Source organism: Neoarius graeffei, chromosome 8 (assembly GCF_027579695.1).
Source record: "Neoarius graeffei isolate fNeoGra1 chromosome 8, fNeoGra1.pri, whole genome shotgun sequence".
In the NCBI taxonomy this organism is placed as follows: Eukaryota; Metazoa; Chordata; class Actinopteri; order Siluriformes; family Ariidae; genus Neoarius; species Neoarius graeffei.
The window spans coordinates 69,984,629-69,994,808 of NC_083576.1; the positions used below are offsets into that span (position 1 = coordinate 69,984,629).

At 43.6% G+C, this 10,180-nt stretch overlaps 1 non-coding gene across 1 annotated transcript; it reads right to left on the reverse strand.

Moving 5' to 3' along the window:
• Window positions 1-9,520: 9,520 nt before the first annotated feature.
• LOC132891089 (U2 spliceosomal RNA) lies at window positions 9,521-9,711 on the reverse strand. Its single transcript, XR_009655267.1, has one exon. It is a non-coding gene; the product is annotated as a U2 spliceosomal RNA (small nuclear RNA).
• Between the last annotated feature and the right edge of the window lie 469 nt (window positions 9,712-10,180).

Below are 10,180 nucleotides of genomic sequence, written 5' to 3' on the forward strand. Positions count from 1 at the left end.
AACCTTGTCACTCCCATCGCAAACCTTAACATCCTCAACTCCGCCACCTCCAACTTTGCCTCCTGTCTCCAATCCATACATCACAGCTGGTCTCACTACTGTCTTATACATCTTCCCTTTCACTTTTGCTGGGACTTTCCTATCACAAATGATTCCTGAAATCCTTCTCCAACTGCTCCACCCTGCCTGCACTCTCTTTCTCACCTCACTATCGCAGCCCCCATTTTCTTGCACAGTTGACCCCAGGTACTTGAATTCACCAACTTTCTTTATGTCTACTCCTTGCATCTTCACTACACTCTCATCCCCATTCTCATTGATGCACATGTATCAGGCATGAAAACGGGTCAGGGGTGAAAAAGGTGAGAAGGGTGCGCGAGTGGTGACGTGGCCTCTCATCTCATTATCTCTAGCCGCTTTATCCTTCTACAGGGTCGCAGGCAAGCTGGAGCCTATCCCAGCTGACTACGGGCGAAAGGCGGGGTACACCCTGGACAAGTCGCCAGGTCATCACAGGGCTGACACATAGACACAGACAACCATTCACACTCACATTCACACCTACGGTCAATTTAGAGTCACCAGTTAACCTAACCTGCATGTCTTTGGACTGTGGGGGAAACCGGAGTACCCGGAGGAAACCCACGCGGACACGGGGAGAACATGCAAACTCCACACAGAAAGGCCCTCGCCGGCCCCGGGGCTCGAACCCAGGACCTTCTTGCTGTGAGGCGGACGTGGCCTCTGGTGTTGTTTTATTTTCTTTGGGGGGGTCCTCCCCCAGAATAAATATTATAGCCTCCTTACTAAGTATACTGTATTGACATTTGCACAAGGACATACAGTACAAATACAAATTCAAATACATGTAGTTATAGCGAAATTACGCCCTGGAAAAAAATGCGAATAACAGAACGAAGAAAGTGGAGAACACACAAGGAATAGTGATCATTTTTTCCTTTTATTTGCCTGGACCACCAGTGTCTCCATGGCCGGCTTTCGCTGAGTTGCCACATGTTTCAGCCTTGCCCGCTTCTCTCCTGCTGAGCACTGCAAGTTGCTTGAGAGCCATACTTGCTCTGCTGCTGCTGCTTTTCCTCCTTGTTCACCCTCTGCTGGTGTTTGTATGTGGCTGCTGCAGAGTTAATGTTCTTGCACAATGTTCTGTCCACTTCCCAAAACTTCACGTCCTCCCTTCTAAAGAGCTGCATAGCTGTCTTCCCCCTGGACATCAGCGTGTACTTGAGCGTCTGTATTGCATTAAAGGTTTCCACATTCATGTTGCCACTCCTTTGATCAGTTACATCATTCATCAGACTAAATGAGGACTCGACTCTAGGTCCATGAAAGATGGAGAGGCAACACTTAACCAGTGCACCCAGGGAGGGGTACTTGTCTGGTTTGTCGAAGACATGACCCCACCACTCCACGATACTCTCTCCCTCCTTGAAGCTGGGGATGGTCAGGTCAACACTGAACCGCACAAGTTCCCTCTGGATATCCTGGTCTGCTGGCAAGAGGTGCCCCAGCATACCACTCAGCCTGCCAAGATATGGAAGTACCTGCAGCTTTCAGTTCTTTTTAAATCAAATTTGTGCTGATTTTAATCAAACTTTCTTCTTTGCTGCTGTCTTTTATTAAATCAAATTTGAGACTTTTAATTTGATTTCTTTCAGCACGGACAGCACTACAAAATGGCGTCTCCACTATACAGTGCCCTATATAGTGAGTAGCGAGCAATTTCGGACACAGGGATTGTCAAAAGACGAGCGCGCCCTCTTTCGAATGCTGACGTAATCAAGCCGGAAGTTGTGTTTGTTTTGATAGCAATCAGGAAAGTTTGAAAAAAGTAGGAAATTCAGTACGATGACTCAATCCAGCTTCCAGTGGTCTGGTCTGCACTCTGACTGATGTGTGCACGCTCTGGCCAGCAGGAGAAGAGGCGCAAAATGCTGCTGCTTGCCCTTCGCAGCGAGATGTACTCGTCGCTATGGCGTCAATATCAAAACAGGAGGAGGAGGCGCAAACCGGCACGAACCGTCTATGTGTGCGAAGCGACCTCCTTGCCCTTTGGGTCAAACACACACACACACACACCCCCCCCCCCCCATTTTTTTCTCATCGGATCTACACGATTCATGTAGGTCACCCATTTTGGTTTCAAAACGGCGAATTTCGCCGAAAGGTGAGGGATTTTCATGTATGATGTATTCTGTTTTGGTCCTGCTTACCTTCATTCCTCTTCGTTCCAATGCATACCTCCATCTCTCCAAACCCAACTCAACCTCCTTTTACTTTCACCACATATCACAACATCATCTGCAAACATCACGTTCCATGGTGACTCTTGCCTCACTTCGTCCGTGAAGCTATCCATCACTATGGCAATCAAAAAAGGACTCAAAGCAGATCCTTGATGGAGTCCCACCTTCACCTTGAACCGTTCAGTCGTTCCAACTGCACACCTCACTGCTGTTTCACTGTTCTCATACATGTCTTGCACCACTCTAATACACTCCTCATTTCACTCCACTCTCTCTCATACATCTCTCGGCACTCTATCATATGCCTTCTCCAGGTCTACAAACACACAATGTAGCTTTCTCTGGCCTTCTCTGTACTTCTCCATTAACATTCTTAAAGCAAAAATTGCATCCGGCGTGCTCTTCCTTGGCATAAACCCGTACTGCTGTTCACAGATTGCTACCTCTCTTCTCAATCTCGCCTCCAATACCCTTTCCCATAGCTTCATGGTGTGGCTCATCAATTTTATTCCTCTGTAATTACTGCAGCTCTGTACATCTCCCTTATTCTTGTATATTGGGACTAGCACACTCTTTCTCCATTCATTAGGCATTTTCTCATTCTCTAGGATGTTATTAAACAATCTCGTTATGAACTTCACAGCCGTCTCACCCAAACATCTCCAAGCCTCAACCTGGATACCATCTGGGCCCTGTACTACGAACGGAGGTCAACCTACCCAGAAGTAACCCAGGGTTCCCCCGCTAAACCGGGGTTGACAAAACCTGGTTATCTTGTTTGGGGTTAAACGGTACTACGACGCCAGTTATGAAGTTGATTTGTTGAACCTGTGTTAACCTAATCAGGGTTAATGCGCGTTCACGTTAAAGGGGAGGCTATCAGCACAAATCACCACTGTTCACCAGGGGCGATTCTAGCATCTGATCTTTGGGGGTGCTTAGCCCCCAGAACTGACAGAGGCACCTGGCTTGAACGACAGTGTTTCCACGTTTATTCCGCATTTAGACTAGACTTAAAGTGCCATTCCACCCATTGGATGTATTCTTTGGCATAAAATACAATATATTTTGACAACATATATAAATGGTATCACTAGATAGAGAAATCTTTTAGCTTCAAAATGATATATCAGGCGGCACGGTGGTGTAGTGGTTAGCGCTGTCGCCTCACAGCAAGAAGGTCCTGGGTTCGAGCCCTGTGGCCGGCGAGGGCCTTTCTGTGTGGAGTTTGCATGTTCTCCCCGTGTCCGCGTGGGTTTCCTCCGGGTGCTCCGGTTTCCCCCACAGTCCAAAGACATGCAGGTTAGGTTAACTGGTGACTCTAAATTGAGCGTAGGTGTGAATGTGAGTGTGAATGGTTGTCTGTGTCTCTGTGTCAGCCCTGTGATGACCTGGCGACTTGTCCAGGGTGTACCCCGCCTTTCGCCCGTAGTCAGCTGGGATAGGCTCCAGCTTGCCTGCAACCCTGTAGAAGGATAAAGCGGCTAGAGATAATGAGATGAGAAGTATATTAATTTTGCGACCAAAGTCACCTACCCTTTTAGGCCAAGTTTACATTAGACCGTATCTGTCTCGTTTTCTTCGTGGATGCACTGTCCGTTTACATTAAAACGCCGGGAAACGGGAATCCGCCAGGGTCCACGTATTTAATCCAAATCGTGTCTGGTCCGGTGCTGTGTAAACATTGAGAATACGCGGATATGCTGTGCTGAGCTCTAGCTGGCGTCGTCATTGGACAACGTCACTGTGACATCCACCTTCCTGATTCGCTGGCGTTGGTCATGTGACGCAACTGCTGAAAAACGGCGCGGGCTTCCGCCTTGTATCACCTTTCATTAAAGAGTATAAAAGTATGAAAATACTGCAAATACTGATGCAAATACTGCCCATTGTGTAGTTATGATTGCCTTAGGCTTGCCATCCTTCCACTTGCAAGTGGTAAGTGACGCGCATGCCTGACATGCACTGAGATCACACACACAGCGGCTCAGTCCCAAATCACTGCTCGTGCGCTATACTCGCGCGCTCTGTGAGCTGTGCAAGGCCGGAGTGCGCACCCTCCAGAGGGCACTCGCTGTTCAGGGTGGAGTGATTTGGAGCGCAGGATGCCTGCGGAGCCGAGCGTATCCGTGTATTGGCGTTGCTATGTGCACGCGAATCGTGTATTGGCGTTGCTGTGTGCACACTAATCGTTTTAAAAACGTTAATCTGATGATCCGCTGATACGGTCTAATGTAAACCCCACCTTAATTTCCGCGCGTGATGTCATCGGCAGGTTCCCCTTCTTGTGTACCACGTGACGTGTGACGTGGCACATATTATCAGCAATGGTGGATAGAACGCAATAAAAATAATACCAACAAATCTAGCTAATACCAATAAATCTAGCTAACTGAAAGATTAACTCAAAATGTTTCGCAATTTTTTTGGCCCCCATATACGAGGAGAAATGACTCTCTCACTTTGGGGGTTTCCTGATCTAAAAATAGACCGACACATGGTACACAAGAAGGGGAACCTGCCGATGACATCACGTTTCACTACCGCGCAGAAATTAAAAGGGTAGGTGACTTTGGTCGCAAAATTAATATACTTGTTGTTGTCAAAAAATTATGTTTGATATATCATTTTGAAGCTAAAAGATTTCTCTGTCTAGTCATGTTGTCATAAAATATATTGTATTTTATGCCAAAGAATACATCCAATGGTGGAATGGCACTTTAACTAGACAAGAAGACTAGACTAGACTAGACAAGACTAGACTTATGCAATGTTTTAACAGAAGCTGACCCAATAAACTATGATATCTACACATTTACAACCACTGACACAAATATTTACGTTATATTTTTAACTAAACAAGACCTACTACTGCATTTGTAATGTTGGAGCTATTCATTTTGAACAGTGGTAATTGTTAATTAATGTGTTATTGTGTAATAATAGTGTGTTCTGATTTTACATTAGTTTACATTAGTAAACGCTATGTTACATTAAATAAAATTGACTAACACACGGTGGTCTAGCACCGTAGCACTTGTACAGCTCTGCACAAAAGTATCTCGATATGGATGATAAATGTCGTTTTTATCATTCTGTTCATAGACCAGAGAACATCAATATTGCATTATGCATATACTATTTTTGTGTTGTGTTTAACAATTGTAACTCCAGTCCGTACCTTCACATCTCGCTATGCCAGTAATAGAGTGCTTCGAGTTCAGCGTGAACCCGGCAGCGGCCATATTGGAAGTCAAACGTCGCTGTGTCAGTGCATTGTTGTTGCTCAGCGAAGCAAAATGCCGAATACGCGTGTCATTGTTGGCTGTAGTAGCCGGGGGGAAAAGGGTGGCGAAAGCTTCCACAGACTCCCTAAAGTCATGACAAACCAGGGAATTGCAGCACAGGAGAAAAGCAAGCGGAGGACACGACAGTGGCTGGCTGCCATTAACCGATCAAATTTAGGACAACTTGACTGTATCCGGATTTGTTCTGATCACTTTGTGACAGGTAGGTTAAATTGTCTTGAATTTCATAGTTACTAAAATAAATGTGATACAAACTATTATCTTTTCTATGTACTTTCAGCAATGATTAATAGATATATTTGTCACATTAGGTAGCTTATGTCTACTGCAGTGCATTGTTGCATCAAATGGCATTTAAGATCTAGGCCTAGTAATGTTTATGTACACATGCTGTTAGTACAAGTTACATACTAGGCCTACATTTTATTCACTGACTAAAATAATTGATAAATATGCGGCAACAAGCTGGGGTCAGCTTTCCATTCCTTCTCACTAACAGTGTATGGATCTACATTCCCAATGAAACGTACCTTCTCAGCATAACGCTCCCGTGCCTGCTTATCCAAACTTTCACAGTAGTGCTCCATCACTTCAGATGTCTAAATTCTTAAAAAATCAAAGCTTCTAAGCCCTCTAACGCAGAAACGAATCGGTGAATGTTTACTCTATGATGTGTACTCTATGCGCGCTCTGGAGCGAGTGACTTCCAAGATGGCCGCGCCGACCGCATGGTTACTATTTTTAGCATCATCTCGGAGCACTCTATACTCAGGTGCTACTTCGAGTTCCTCATCGGCGTGGAATCCAGTTAAAAAAAACACCATGTTGTAGCAAGCACTCGCGCGGACAGGCAACCCAATCAGAGGGGACGCAAGGAGGAGAGGTATTTTACTGGTCATAGAACTATCACGTAACAGGTGAATTCAAGAACACACACGCCCGTGCACACATTCATTGCGCAGTGCGCAAGGGCACTTATTTCTGAAAATTACGTCCAAAAGCAGTGTTTTTGAGGGTGCTGAGCTAGGGGGCGCTGAGCTCGTTTTTGGGGGTGCTTGAGCACCCCCAAAAATAGGCTAAACACGCCCCTGCTGTTCACAATGGCATGGTCACCGTACTTCACGGAGGAAGAATGCGCTGTCATAATGCAAAGCTACAAGGAGTTCAAAACAACATTAAGAGCAAAATCTAACACAGCGGCTGCCAATAAGGAGCGGCAAGCATGTTGGCAACGAATTGCCGATCGGGTAAATGCGTAAGTACATTCTCCCTTCTACATGTTCCAGAACAGAAGTATAGGATGAGAGAAAGCTTCATGATCAATCACAAGTCACAGAAAATGGTCCTTCGACGTGGCCCCAGTCATATATAGCTTGTTTAATGTCCGAAAAATCCTGAATAAAATTTGGTATGGTAAATTCATGGAGTAGCCTACTTAAGCTGATATGTGCACATGAGTCGCATGAATTAGGATGGCTGACTGTTCAGTCCCTTTGACTAAGTTGGTGTATGTCCTGTGAACATTTCAGAGGCAACAGCAGTGCCAAACGCACCTGGCAACAGGTGAAAATGAAATATAAAAACATCATTCATAATGGTGTGTGTGTGTGTGTGTGTGTGTGTGTGCGCGCGTGCAAGCAACCATTCATTTGGCTTTTCTGTCTTTTCTTTTCAGGAACGGGAGAACTTGAATAAATAAATACAGTAGGAATGAGTGGTGATTTTGGCTTTTCTTTATTTTGTGTTACTGCCTGAAAAATTGACATCACCTAACGCAAAATGGGACCAGTACTGAGAGGTTGATTTGAGGTATGGACATGACCTATTTGAATGTGGGCCTATATGAAGTAGACCTTTTACCTGTATGTTGATGCTATGGAAGGATTTTCTATTCACATAATCCCCCTCTCTCCCAGGGGTGCACTGATTCGGATGTGAGTGCAGTCAATGGCTCCTATTACTCTTAGGAAACCTGTATATTTTGTTAGTCATATCAATTGTCAGTCACAATTGTCTCTATGAGAGTAGGCAAACAGACACAATTTGATATTAGTAATTACCTGCGATTGCATAAAACCCTTCTTTGATCTGAAGTGCGGTTAAATGCCCAGGGAACACGACAAATGCATTCATCAGTTTGGTTAGGGCAAGCACCACTTTGCGAATCATACGACATGCAGTGTTCTTACTGAGGTTTTCAGCATCACCGATGGAATACATATATTGTCCACTGGCAAAGTAACGCAATGACAAGCACATAATTTGCTCGATTGTGAGGGCCTGGCTTCGGCGGGTTACACTGCAGACGTCTGCCTCGATCAGCTGGCAAAGGTAACGAATTCCCTCAGCTGATAATCTATATCGTTCATGAAGAACATCGTCCGGGTATGCCAGCGGATTCTGGCGGTCTCTAAATACCCTCGCCCTCCGGAGAGAGCCCCTCACAATCTGCGCTAGTGTTGTGACTCTCGAGTCTCGAGCTGGGGGAGCCGTTCTTTCTGTCGTTCTTTTTCTGTACTGTGTTTCAGATGAAAAAGCTTTTGCCCAAGGACAAGAAGTAGGCTAAACAGCATTTGCCTTTTATTTATTCAAGTTTTATCTCTTTGCCTAATAGTTCAAATTGTTTTGTATATAGTTTATAATGTTGTTGTGTGATATTAATGATAATATTGTGGGAAAACTACTTTGCACGGACGTTCATTTAATTTATTCTATCGTCATTTTGTTTGTTCTATTTTTGTGTATTTTATTTATTTATCTGTTTGTCTAGTTGTATCGATTTTTCTAATAATATATTTTTTGCATTAATAGTTTGTTTTTTCCTATTAAAATAATCTTGTGTTCTTGTTATAACTTTATCTATTTATCTGACTGTTTAGTTGTATCTATTGTTACAATTTCAATATTTTTAATATAGAAAGTTTGTTTTTTTCTATTAAAATGTTCTTGTGTGATAACTAGTTCTTGTGTTATATTTATTGTAGTTGTATCTATTTTGTATCTCAGACTTAAATATTTTTGTAAAACAAGTGTTTTTCTATAAAATATTCTTGTGTTCTTGATAATGTTCTTAAGTGGGTTCTTTTTTTTTTTTTACAGAAAAGCCGTTCTGCATGGACATTCATTGAAGCCCTCATTGTTTTTTAATGGTTATTTATGAGCTTTTAGGGGTTACAATAATGTTGCTAGGTTGCTTTATATAAAAGGTATGTCCAGAAATATTGTCACTGTCTAAGCAGAGGGATCTGGCTTCTTTAGACGCTGTCTTCTTAAAACTGAATAAATATTTAAAAAGAGCCAAATGAGCCAGTCTTTTGAACGGCTCTTTTCAAAGAACGGATCACAAAGATGCGGATCCCATCTCTAATCTGCGCTCCGATATCGCACGGGTCATCCAGGTACGCTGGCATTGTCTCTAGAGGAAATGTCGGTGGAGAGGTGGTGTTTAAAAAGGGTGTGGTTAATCGGAAACCTCGGGTTAACCAAGAACATTACCTGAGACGAGCAGGTTTGAGATGCAGCGTAAATTGCCATGGCAGCATACCTCGGTTTGAACATAGCCAACTTTCGTAGTATGGGTTAATCGGGAAGTTACACTACACGTGATCAAGTTACTCTCGAAGTTACCCTGGTAAGCCAGAAAACCCGCTTCGTAGTACAGGGCCCTGGTCCGACTACTTTCCCAGTCTTCATTCTTTTCATGGCAGCCCTCACCTCATCCTTACTAACCAACTCTGCTTCCTGATTTGCTGTCTCCGATGAATCTGACCCTTTCTCTCTCGGATTCCCCTCATTTAATAAATCCTCAAAGTACTCTTTCCACCTTCTTGATATAGTCTGTTTATTCATCAACACATCTTTCATCACTCTTACCTACACGCTCATGTAACTGACAGACTAAACAACAACAGACAGATATGCAGACATGATCTTCCTTTAACAATAAGAAGGGGGTGCACCGTTCCCGGAAGTACTGCAATACCGGGTCGATGCGTGGAGTGGACGGAGCAAGCCCCTATTCCATCTCCCTGTTCCAAAAATCAATTTAATATATGGTCCCCGGATAGGGGACGTATCAGATATTAAACTGATAAGAACAGATACTACACTTGATCTTAGCCAAAAGGCCGAGAAGCGATACCGAGGCTACCAACCAACAACCCGGGACATTCTACACAACTGTAAACCCGAGGACGGCAAATCCTCCTGTCTCTTAATATTGTATAATAAGCCAGTATAAAATATAGGAAATATATAGGTAATGCAAAAATCAGCAGAGAAAAAGGCGATTTAAGCGTCTTAAAATCACCAAAACCCAAAGGAAATGATAATGTATGCAGAAACTGACCAATCGGAGACGAGAACACAAAATCCTCCTCACTACAAACTCACACCGATTTAGAAAACAGGTTTCCAAAAGAAACCTTTAAACGAGATTAAAATACTTTGATTGAAACAGCTAAAACACGACAAACCGAATGTCTGGCATTTAAAAACATGTCAAAATTGTCCTGAATTATATAACATTGTCACTCAGTGGTCAAACGTAGTATTGCAGGAGAAAACCGTCACCACCTCGGGAAAGGACACAGACCAAATTGATTGCGT